This window comes from Pinus tabuliformis, chromosome Q, assembly GCF_031772625.1.
Source record: "Pinus tabuliformis cultivar Carrire ecotype Pingquan chromosome Q, CPIR1, whole genome shotgun sequence".
Taxonomy (NCBI): Eukaryota; Viridiplantae; Streptophyta; class Pinopsida; order Pinales; family Pinaceae; genus Pinus; species Pinus tabuliformis.
The window spans coordinates 546,060,264-546,073,376 of record NC_142296.1 but is presented as its reverse complement, the minus strand read 5'-3'; positions in this window follow the sequence as shown (position 1 = coordinate 546,073,376).

Sequence of the window (13,113 nt, the reverse complement as noted above, 5' to 3'; positions counted from 1 at the left end):
AAGATCCATAGCCAAAGCACATTATAGAACCATGCTTATCACCAACCTATAACTAAAATATTAACAATGGTAAATCTGCCATAAACTCATCATAATAAAAAGTACAGGTGCTCATTAATTACATTAGAAGAATAACTCATATTAACTTATCCAAAAGCTAACCAAGTTAGGGACTTCCACATACCACTCCATAGATTGGGCTAAACGAAATCTTTCTTTCAGCTAATAACCCCTGTGTAACATTCCAATCATGAATGTGGGATCTCATGGGACACAGACTCTAGAGGTTATACAATCTCCACCCTCAAGTTACTGTGATCTCACCTAAACCGATCCTGATATCAAAAAACCAAACCGAGCTTGGATGCCTTAGAATTTCTTCACCATACCTTGAGGAAATTTCCTGTCTCCACCAACTTGTCGAGGGCTTCCTAGAAAAAACCATCTACACCCCCAACCCTTGGGAATGTTCCTGAGACCACCTCACCCTGTTACAAAACCTTCCTGCAATCTTAAGCTCAACCAATAATGAATCCCATCACACCATGACTATCCAAGAAACGGAAAGGCAAGGTTGAAGCTACCAGAAAACCAGGAAAAACCCATGCCCATGATAACAAATGAACCAAATAAACAAATGCATGTACCATGCATTCACACCTCAGCTAGGAAATCACATGTGCAACCTATTACCTACAAAATCCTCATGTTGAAGTTATTGATCCAACCTTCTCCTTACTTTCCTTTCCTTGTCCTTTTCCTTCCTTTGCTTACTTGCTTGCCTTTCTCCCAACCAAGTGAATGTTAAAGTGCTCCAAGAATGGTCTAAGAGTGTATTAGGGAGAGCCAAAATTAAACTGAAAAAGTTGTGAACTGATCCTTTGATGCATTTTTATTATTGATGTCTCTTTTCTCTTCATTTTCCTTCATTTTTTCTCTAATTTTCCTTGCATGCTAATTTGTGTCTCTTCACCTTCATTTTCTCCTATTTTCCTTTATTTTCATAATTAAATTTCCATTAATGCCTCTTTGCCTTTGCCAATTTCCATAGCCATTATTGAACCACACATGATGCCTACTATAATGCTTTCCCAACATTCAACTTGGAATACATGTCCCATGACCTTGGTCTTATTTTTCCTATTATTACCCTTTATTACATGAAACTTTTACTTTGGGGGTTGTTACAAAGAGCGTGTATTTTTTACACTTCTGGAAAAGTGTAAACATAAAAGCATTTCATTTTAGAATGTGAGGCCTTCAAAAATAGCAGGGACAATTATGTAAATATTCAGACCGCTATCTCTTGGGATAATTTATTTAGCAAGGGGATTTTTGAGAAGTTGGGTGCACTCATTATCATGTTGCATGGGAAAAGGGTTGAATGAAAAAGTCAAATGGAAAGGCGATATGTTACATAGCTTATCTTTAGCCTTGTGGACATTAAACCAATTTCTTCTTCTTCTTCTTCTAAGGGTAGACGGGTTGAATGTTACATCTTTATTTGGCAATGTCAAATGTTAGTTGTTAATTTCTTCTAAATCGAAACAAAAACTAGGTGATTTTCCCATTCCTACTATCAAGGGGAGTAGACTCTTAAGAAAGATCCTAAGCATCTCATGATGTTATTCGTAGGGAAAGGAGATGAGAGAAATAAAGATGTGAAGGTCATTGTCGTAAGGAGAAAAACTAAACATCTCCTATTTTGGCAAGCACCTCAAAGCTAGTGGATATAAAACGAACATTATCGCACAACCATTAAAAAGGTATCTTATGTATGAAATTTCAATATCATACAAGAACTAAGATGGAAGGAGGAGGCATCTATAAGAATTACACTAATTTTGTAGCAAAAGGGCCCTCTTTCTGGTGACAACCCTTCCATGAATTTGACATGAATTTTAGACATGATCAAAGTTATATCACAATCCAAGTGTGCATGGTGGAATGATTTCTCTAAGTTTCATGCATCATGGACCAGTGTCTTTAAAGGTTTTAACAATTCTAAATCAACTTAGAAACTTAATATTTTTTTTTCCGCCAATTCCAATAAGTAGGAAGAAGTTTAATATATGATTAGAGGGCTACCACCCACAACCTTGGTAATAGATTTTAAGGACCACAATGGTGGATTCCTGATACTATATGATAAAGCAATAGGTATTGCAATAGTGTGAGAAAGTATAGGGGCATTAAATACTTATGTCATTGTTATTATTTATTGAATTTATAACCTAAGCTTGTATTAAAATGACTTGTGTGATTGAGTCATAATTTTTTTACCATGAGGAAGGTATTCAAGAATAAGAATAATTAAATGGTGTTTGGATTATCTATTGTGTTAGTGTTGTAGTTCTATTAGGGTTTCTTGTGTGCCCTATCCATGTTGGTGGCAAGAGGCGGGAGAAAGCCAAACTCCCCTTCAATTCTTTCTCCTTAGATATAGAGTTTTTTCAAAGCCATTATGTTGGCCACTAGGAAGAGACTGGCCTCCTCCCTTGTTGTTCCTTCTAGGTTTTTGAAGCATCATGAATGGAATGTCCTCACGAATGTTAATCAAGATTTTAACAAACAATTTATTAGGCTTTGACCTTAACCCTGTGCTAGGATATTTGGCTCCAAAGGAACTATCTTACATTATTCAAGGGTAAGATGCAATTTTTTTTTTTTGGCATTGGGATTTATGTTTTTTATTTAAACACAAGGAGGATAGGGACCTCCTCTCAATATAGCTTCAATGTGAATGATCCCATTGTATTTATGAAGTAGTGGGATAAGGATAACTATTGAAGACAACATCAAAGTCTATGGCAATAAATAGTTAATTGGTAAAACCCACTTTAAGTTGGTAGACCTTTTTTGGAAGGTGAACAACATGAATGAGTGTGAAAAAGAAATAACATTTTCTATTATGGAATCAACATGTAGACTTTAAAGGGATAAAGGCATACCCCATACATAGAAAATGAGGCAAATATTGTTGGTTGGATTTCAGGTTAAATTTAGATGTTTAAATTGACACGAGGAAGACAAAGACCTCATCTTCCACAGTGGTTCCTAATTTATAATACCCTAGTGGATGTATGTAACTTATTGTTAGTCCTTGTATTTTGATCTTGAGATGGATGTGGCCCCTATTATCTTAGTATTGGTTTGTCTCCCTCACCTCCCATTAATATTTTCAGATGACAAATCTCTAATTTCCGTAAAGAATATGCTTGAATACCATGATGATAACTAAGCCTAAAGTAGGAAATTGTGCGTGCAAGAATCTATATGAAGGTTGATTTTGAGAAGGGCCTCTCATGAGTTGTCCCACTGAGCCTAGACAAATGAATTCACATTCAAGCCATATAGTAGAAATAATTGTTGTTGAAATGTGGTGGTTGTCTTAAATATGGCCATTTTGTAAGAAAATTAAAGAAAAACAAGCAATTGAATCCAATAGAGGCACCCCCAATAGATAAGTGTCAATTAGCAAGAAATATCCCAAGCTCTGAGTAATAAACAATAGAAAAAGAGGCTCCAACTTCAATGTTGAAAATTTGTTTTGAGGCACTCAATCAAGTTGACCATGACATAGGATATGGTTTTACAAAAAATTATATTGCAAATACTATAAAAGAGGTGGAGAAAGGTTAGAATAAAATGCTTCCTCAAGTGATACCCCCAATCCTCGCCCCCCGCCCCCCATCTAGCCCCCCAAATAAACCTCACACATGCAGCTCATTTCCCCTTATGGACAACTTGAATGGTATGTACCTTGTCCAAACCCACTTCTTGACATTTCAAACCACCCTGTTTTGGAGAATATTGTGACCTCTAAAGTCCATGAAACACTACCAACAAATTTTGCTTCAATTGGTGTCTTCCCATGGTATCACAGTGGATTTCTCACCCATAATAAGGACTAGTAAATGTATGATGGAGAAGATATGGAGGATCTAAATTCCAATAAGAAACTTGGTTGAAAGAACAATAAGGGAGAGAGAGAATAATAAGTGAACCAGGACAAGGAGGTGAGGGGCGGACCCACCCTCCCAGTAGCCTTTAGTAGTCATTGAAAAAATTTTCAATCTATTAAATGAAGTACATATATGAGAGTAACAATACAATGAACAACAAAAAACAAGAAAGAGTCTAAAGTTTAATTTGTATAAAAAATATAGAGATATTCCATTTAAAGGAAACCAAATTAGAAAACATTTATTTTCAATTTATACACGATAAATTATGGAAGAATTATCAAGGCATCCTTGTAAGTGAAAGGGGTGAATCAAGGAGAATAAACACTTTATGGGGCTCAAGGGAGGTACAACTCATTTTGGCTAAAAATCCCCTCCTCGAAGGGAGGGGGTCTCTAAAGGGTGTAAGAGTGTCTCAACCTTATTTATTACCCTAATAAGTGGTGGGGGTATATATGTTGAAGATGATCCTTGAAGACTTTTTAGTATGCAATCCCTTGAGCCCCACAAAGTGTTTATTCTCCTTGAAATTTTTTTAGTATGCAATACTAACTTTTGGTGAATGAGTTAGTATGCAATCCACACCAAATGATGATCTTGTAAAGAAATACGAATCAAGATATACATAAATATGCAGTCACCAAATATAAACAAGACAAATATCATGCATGCTAAAGAGTGATAGCACACATCTGATGTACACTATTTCAATATAATACATAGGTGAATGTGGTTGAGTTGGCGGGCCCTCTCGACCAGCTACTTTTCCCATGGAGTAAACTTTAAACCACATATAGTTACGATAATAACCATACTCATAATGGCACCAATAATTGCACTTAATTAATTGTCTTAGAATTACATGTCAAACACAGGGATGTATGCACCCAATAATCATATAAATAAAAAAATCTACAAATGATAAGTTATGTAGTGCAAAAAGGACGAAATTTATGAAATTTTATAATGGAAAAGAAATGAGCACGAGGACTCATCAAATGTCCTATCTCATGCATGGAGATTGCCACCATATCACAATAATTACAAGGATGGGTAATACGGGTGGATTCCATTCCATATTTTACTTGATCTATGAACCATACTGTCACACGGAATAAGTCGATCTTGCGGACAAGATAGACCTTCCTAGAATCTAAAGAAGACCTAATGACAAGCAAACCAACCAGACACTATCTTTCTCTAAATATGCTTTGATAAACAATGGCAAACAAGTGTTTTTTGGGCCTACCTTAGGTCCAACGCAAGCTTGTGGATGCCCTCGCTCCTTCGATCCAAATGAGCTCCTTTGTCGCGAATCTACAAACACAAACAAGGCAAACAAATTAAATAGCACCTGAAAAGCCAATTGCATAAAACATATTTAACATGAAAGTCAAGGAGTCCATGAAACAAATAACATGAGATACTTGTTGAGAAAAATGAGTTTGATTGTATTAATTCAAAAGAAGAAGAACTTTACAACCTTTTCCTTGACGTTGTACAAGCTCCTTCCAGGGTCCAGCAAGGAGTCTCCTCTACTTTGACAAGTTTCACTCACTCCCCAATGAAGCCAAAAAGGTATGTGATCTCTCCTCTTAAGCTCAACTAGGAAGTCTTGATTTCACCAGCATTTACCCTAAAAACTGTTCAGCTTCTAACCTCTCTAGCAACCAGCCCAATGCCTGTATTTATAGTGCAATGGAGGGAGGTTACTAGGTCCTCCTTCAAAGGGATAAAGCCCTCCTTCAAAGGGATAGCTCCTCTCATCAAGGGATTAGCTCCTTCTCTTTTGGGATGCATGAACCACCTCAGAGCGAACCACGTCAAAATTCCTTCTAGAAACCTCTAGAATTAACCCAAAGTGAGTTTTTTAAGATAAAACTTGCGCCTTTTGACTTTCACAGGGGTCCGCACCTACACCGTTAGGGACAGAGCGGGCAGGTCCGCATTTTTTGTACACAGAAGGTGCGGGACCGCAGGTGACAGTGAGAGAAAGTGCGGAACCAGAGTTACATTGATTTTTAATGTCTTTCTCTCATTTTCAAAGCTTGATTTGAAGAGCTGAGGTCTGAGACTTGCTTAGGAGGACAGTACAAGTGATGATATACCCATACTGACTGCAAATAATCATGGTGACGATATTTTTGTGTAACAGATTGCCCCCTAAAGTGCGAAGTCTGTAGTAGATGAGGATTTCTTATCATTTAGGAAGAGTGAAGTACTTTATCATTTTGAGGATCATCTTGTGGACAGCCCGGTTGGAACCTATAAAAACATTCAATGCAAGATATATATATGAGATCATATCATCGCTGAGGTAGGCATTCCCATACTCAGATCAAAACTGACTAGAAAAACTAATTACTGCTCTGATATAGGAATGATCTTGTAAAACATCACAAGTAAAGACTCATGTGGACACAGTATGGACGCAGCCATCTGTTTATGAATAGTCCATTTTATAATGAATACAAAATTCCTCGCAGCCTGGATTGTGGAAACTAGATCCAGGGTCTTCATTTCTACTTCTCGAAACAATACCATTCTATCCATGCGAATGAATGTGTTGATGTCGAACATGGTAGAAACCACTTGATTACCAGTCAATGATGTAAACTGTTAACAAGTGTGAGAGAAACCACCAGTGATGTCAATGGCTCTCAAAGTACCCAGTACAATCCATGAGATGCGAATAAATGTGTTGATGTCGAACATATCACGGAATCCTTTGATCGAAAGTCAATGATGTAAACTATCGTCAAAGGCGAGAAACCTGCCATTGAGGCATACAGATCTCAAGGTACTGACGATTCCTAGATCATCTTTCTAGATAATGAGCTGATGTCGATAGAAAGCGATCCGTCATAGGGCAAGCCCACAACACGAAATCATAGATCAAGTTGAAGAAATTTAGTTGCAAGGACTGACTCAGGGATGGTCAAGATGGATGATAGATATTTTGCAGATGAATGGCTTATTGGCAGTGACCTCTGAACATATAACGACACGGCAGATGGTTTGGTGACAATTGACCCAAAGTTAATACCCAGAAACCTGCTGAAGACTTTCAATGTAGTTTGATCAACTGTTAGGCAAAGGATTTCCCAAACCAGGTGAATAAAAGTGTCGTGTTCAAGAGTGGTTACAAAGTATGACAAACAGACTCATTTTTCTCTCTTTTCCCCCACCATTTCTGGCAAGTACCTCTTTATTTTTGACAAGCTTGAGGAGGATGACATTTGCTTGACTATAAGCTCATCCTTCGGATGAGTCCAACTTAGTTTAAATTCGAACCCTAAGAAGGAGTGGTTCGTTCCTGTTTGTAATTGGACAGGTCCTTTACTATGAAATTTTAACGAGTCGAGTATAGGAGAAACTCAGCGTTTTTCAATTTTAGAGAGTCTGAAAAAACTTAAGAAGACTCCAGGGTTGACCTTTTTCGTAAATTTGTGTCTCCCAAGCCCGAAAAAGTATAAAATAATACTTGAGAGAACCGATTGATCTTTTACGACCAAGGAGTACTTTTCGTCATTAGTGCCTTTGACCCAAAAAAGTAAAAAAGTGATCAACGACACGTCGTTTTATAACCGATATCGAATTTGAAACGACAAAAATCTGGCAATCTTTTCATGTTTTTACGGTCGGAAAAGAGCTGTAAGTGGACCGTATTTTAATTCCATTTTAACGAGTTTAAAAGAAACACTCGGCAATCTTTTCATGTTTCAGGAGTCAGAAAAGAGCTTAAAGGTGACTCTAAGGTTTCACTTTTTCGTAAGTTTTAACGAGTTCGAAAAAATGATAAAAATTTACTCATGGTTTTCACTTTTTTGTAAGTTTTAATGAGTTCGAAAAAATGATAAAAATGTACTCATATGGCCGACTTTCAACTTAATTTACGAGCAGGAAAAGACGGAAAGAACTCGGCATTTTCATTTGTTTTACGAGAATGAAAGATAACAAAATAATCTCGAGATTTTCATGAGTTTTAACGAGTCTTGAGAATAACTGAAATTGACTCGAGATAGGTTTCATTTTTACAAAAGCTTGAAACAGAGAAAAACTATGCTTCAAAGTAGTTTTCATTTTCACACAAACTTGAAACAGAGAGAAAACTGTGCTTGATGCCCCCTAAGCGTAACTGCTAGAGCGCATGCCCCCCCAGCTTCATTTCATTCAACTAAGTACATTGCTGGTAATTATTAGCTGGATGGAATGAAGGTTTAGTTACGAGATCATTTGAAAGACTCGACCTAAACTGTAAGAAAATTATGCAAAAAACTGAAATAATTAACCTAAATATAAAACTTAACATTTATGAGATCTAGTCAAACTCTCGACTCAATTAGAGGAGGATTTGTTTCATTTTTTAACGAGCTTGACACAGGAAAAGAACTATGCTCGGATTCGGTTTCATGTTTACGCAAGCTTGAAACGAAAAACTATGCTTGTTATAAGTTTGCATGCCCTTTGCATAATGACGCAAATCGAGGTACATGCCCCCCAAGCTTCATTGCATTCAACCAGGTGGATGAAATGAAGGTTTGCTTTCGAAATCTTGGAAAGACTCGTGGGAGTTGTTTCATTTTTTAGTGAGGTTGACACAGGAAAAGAACTATCCTCAAAACCCTTGTTTCATTTTTTAAACGAGCTTGACACAAGATAAGGAACTATGCTCATATGACTCCTCTCTACAATCTACCTATATAACCTACCCTTGTTTCATTTTTTAAAGAGCTTGACACAAGACAAGGAACTATGCTCAAGACTCCTTGTTTCATTTTTTAACGAGCTTGACACAAGACAAGGAACTATGCTCCAGAAGTTCGCATGCCCCCAGCATAATGATGCAAAGCAAGGTACATGCCCCCCAAGCTTCATTGCATTCAACCAGGTGGATGGAATGAAGGTTTACTTTCAAGATTTAACAGGAAAAGGGAGTTGTTTCATTTTTTAAGGAGGTTGACACAAGAAAAGAACTATCCTCATACCTGATTCATTTTTTAACGAAGTTGACTCAGTAACTTTCCTCTAACCAACTGATTCATTTTTTAACGAGGTTGACACAGGAAAAGAACTGTCCTCAAACCTGATTCATTTTTTAACGAGGTTGACTCACTACAAGGAACTATCCTCGAAACATCCTGTTTCATTTTTTAACAAGGTTGATACTGGAACAAAACCATCCTCATGGACACCTGTTTCATTTTTTAACGAGGTTGGTACAGGAAAAGGAACTATCCTCGCACTCACTGATCATGGCTTCCAACTGGAAGAAAGACATGTCAATGGACACACCTTGATCATGGCTTCCAAAAGGTCTTCATCAGAGGGAAGAATAGTTCTTTGGAAGGAACACATGTCAAGGGACTCAAAAGGGATAAGAACATCGTGTTCAAGTAATCCCATAGAGTTTTCCATGTCAATTACCAGATCTAAATCAAGGGAAGATGAGCAAACAGTGAGAGGCTCACTTACATCGGTAACTGAAAACATGGGACCAGTTGCCACATAATTAACCCGTGGTGGGGTAGATACCACTTTAGAATCAGGAACATTTAGGGTTGTCATATTATTGGTAGTTGAAACAAGACCAGGGAACGAAAGCTGGTCTACAGTCACAATGTTTCCATTGTGAGGGAAAGACATCACGCGAAAGAGTGTCGATACGACAACTTTCATTGCATAAACATAGTCTCGTCCAAGGAGTAAATTGAAATCCAAGGGACCTCGAACTACCATAAGATCAATATAAACAGTTTTACCTTCCAAGGTAATAGAAAACTTAGGAAGGATCCCTAAAGGTTCACTAATGGTTCTATTAAAAGCTTTCAGATTTTGCGTAATAGGTGCAAGCTGAGGGGAACCCAAAGCTTTCCAAGCAGTTGAGGATAAAATACTAACAAAAGCACCTTCATCTACCTGTGTGCGATGCATGTTCCTACCACCAACCTTGACAATGATTTGGAAAGGGATGGAGGAAGGAAGATGAGGTTCTGTCAGTCTATTCCAATCAAAGGAAAAGACCTCAGTACTTGGAGGGGGTTCTGTAGAAATAGGTGAAATGCCCCCCAGCGTAGAAGAATCTGATGTAACAAAAAGAACCTGAGCGGTATGAAGTTCACTCTCTAAAGGGAAAGTGGGATCGACTGAATGTGAAATTGAATCGACCACTTGATCAACTAATGGATCATCAACTTGAGTGACATGAGTTTCACTCTCCAATGGAAGAGTGTGATCGACTGTACTTGAAATTAGATCAATCACTCCGTCAGTTGACGGTAGGTTGGGAGAAAGTTTACGGTAACCAGTTGGAAATTCTTGCTGTGGAACAGTAAGGTTTTCCAACAATTTTGAGGCTTCATCCATGTGAGGGAAAATGTGAGTTTGATGACTCCCTTTGCATAACTTACAAGGAAACCTAACTTTAACCTTTTTCCCAAGAACCTGATTATCACTGGTTGATGGATCAATGGAAAGTTGATGAGATTTTTCTGACCATACTTCCAAGACCTTTGGAATACCAGGACAATTGATAAGGAAGTGGTCACCCTTACAAAGCCTGCAAGGGTATTTGGGTTTACGATGCATGTCGGAGTTTTCCTCAACACAACTAACACTTACAACCACAGTTGGTTGGTTGACTTCTTTCTTATTTTTCTTCTTCTTCTTCTTCTTCTTCTTCCCTTTTTTCTTCTTCTTAGACACCTGGTTACTAGCGTCAAGGCTTTTACCAAGCGAAGAGGAAGAAATGGAGGAAGAAAAATTAGGTGAAGAAGGTAAAGGGTCAACAGAAGGTTGGTGATGTTGAGATGGTGAACTCTGTTGAGGTGAATCATTCGATTGAGGTGGAACAACTGGAGTATTTGGGGCCAACGAAGTTGAAAATAACCATATCGGTAAACCTATTGTAAATCCAGGTAATGACAAAGTAGCCATATAAGGAGGACCAACATTTCCAAAGTAAGGAAAAGTACTAGGATTCTCGTTAAGAGGGGTTCCTTGGTCGATAAATTCCGGAACACTTGCCATTATATTCAACTTCAGTGAATTTAAAACTAAAATTAACAATTCACAATTCACACCTAACAATTAAAATTCACAATTCACACCTATGGTCTCTAAAAGTAAAAACAAACAAATTAACACGCACTATCAAATCTAGGAGTCAAACCACACACAAACAGTAACTTTCCGTACCAAAAACACTAGTTGGTGATGAAATCCAACGTCATAGAATTCAATACAGAAATGGCAGTTGGAACAGTTACCCCGACAACCTGCTTAATGAATAGACTGGCACAAGTTTCTCCACTAAACCGTCTCGAGTGAAGAGAACCCCCCAGAAAATCCAAGTGAGTCTAGTCGACGTCTGCTCCAGGTACAGTGGGATCTTCCCTCCACCGTCACCTTAGGAAAGAATCCTATAGATTATGGTCACTAAGGTTACCAACAGAAACAAATATACCTGGGGGAACAGTCTACGATCCGATACGCACGCAAGGGCAGAGTAACAAGCTCAATCCCCTTGAAGGCTCCTTGACATAATCCAAGGTTTACCAACAAGTGACCCCAGGCTCCTCGACAATGGTCAATCCGAGGTTTACCGTTTTTAATACGTGAATATCTTCTATCGTTCCCAATGAGAAAGGATTGATTACCTCACTGGTTCAAATATGATCTCGTGCTTCTCCTTTAAGAGGAGCTTTCCCAGAGCATAAATGCAACAATTGGATTTCTTCCCTACCACAAGATACAACTACTTGTTTGTTTTTACTGTCTTGGAGAGTTAATTACTCTCCTACTCCAAGACACTAGCCTAAGCTAAGTTGGTGGAAAGAGCCCTAAAAATGTAAAAATTACTAGATGAATTTTAATTAAGCGCTGTGTTATTTAGGCTGTTATTACTCAAAGGGGTAAATGGATATGAAACCAATGGTGTTATGCCCCGACTCAAAACTGAATGCAATCGAATATGATAATGTAATCCTTTCAATTCGATGAATCCTAATTAAAGTAAGGAGAGAGTTTCCATTCACTTCCAACAATGCAAAAAATTGATCACTAAGAGAAAATATAACAAACTCTCTAATGCACTAATTTCATCAAGAAAAACTAATGCAAATCAACTCCAAAAAGTTTATTTTATTTTATTTTTATTTTTGTGTGTTAAAAACAAGAATAAAAATATGTAAATTCAAATCAAAGAAAGCTGATCTAAATCTACGATTGATTTTTCAGAATGTAAACTATGCAATTGTAATCTATGCACAATTCACTTGAAAAGTATGCAAATGTAATCTATGTACATTTTTCATTCATATTCTGAAAATGAGAATTCTAATTATGCAAATGTGATCTATGCAAGAGAATTCTCAAACACAAGATGATTCTAATGTAATCTAAGAACCATTCAAGTGCAAGTCAAGAAAATCGGGTGAGAGTTCCAAAGAGCAAAAAATAAAAACACTCAAAGGCGATTAACACTCATACACAAACCTCCAAGTAATGACCAAAGGAAATCAAATTAAGAATTTCTCAAAAAAGAGACTCAAAACACCCAATCGATAAAAGCTTAAAACGAGAATGCCAATGGAATTAAGCTAAGGAAAGTTCTTAACAAGTCATATGCAGGTCTGGGCAGGGGATAACAACATCTAAACAAAAACTAAGCTGACTAATAGAGAAAATCTTATATTTTCCAAAATTTTGGCAGGGTCCGCAAGCTGCAGTTAACACAGGTGCGGTACCGCTCTGTGCTAAAAGAAAAAGTGCGGATAGGTCCGCACTGTGTCAAAAGCCTAGGGTGCGGTCCTCTCCCAAAGTTATGAAAAACAAAAAATAACCCTGGATCTACTAAATCTACCCAATTCCACACACAACAAGCCAAAAACAGAAACAAAAACACAGTTTCTCAGGTCAAAGTAAAAACAAGGAAAAAATCAAGTCCCCAGCGGAGTCACCATTTTGTCACACGGAATAAGTCGATCTTGCGGACAAGATAGACCTTCCTAGAATCTAAAGAAGACCTAATGACAAGCAAACCAACCAGACACTATCTTTCTCTAAATATGCTTTGATAAACAATTGCAAACAAGTGTTTTTAGGGCCTACCTTAGGTCCAACGCAAGCTTGTGGATGCCCTCGCTCC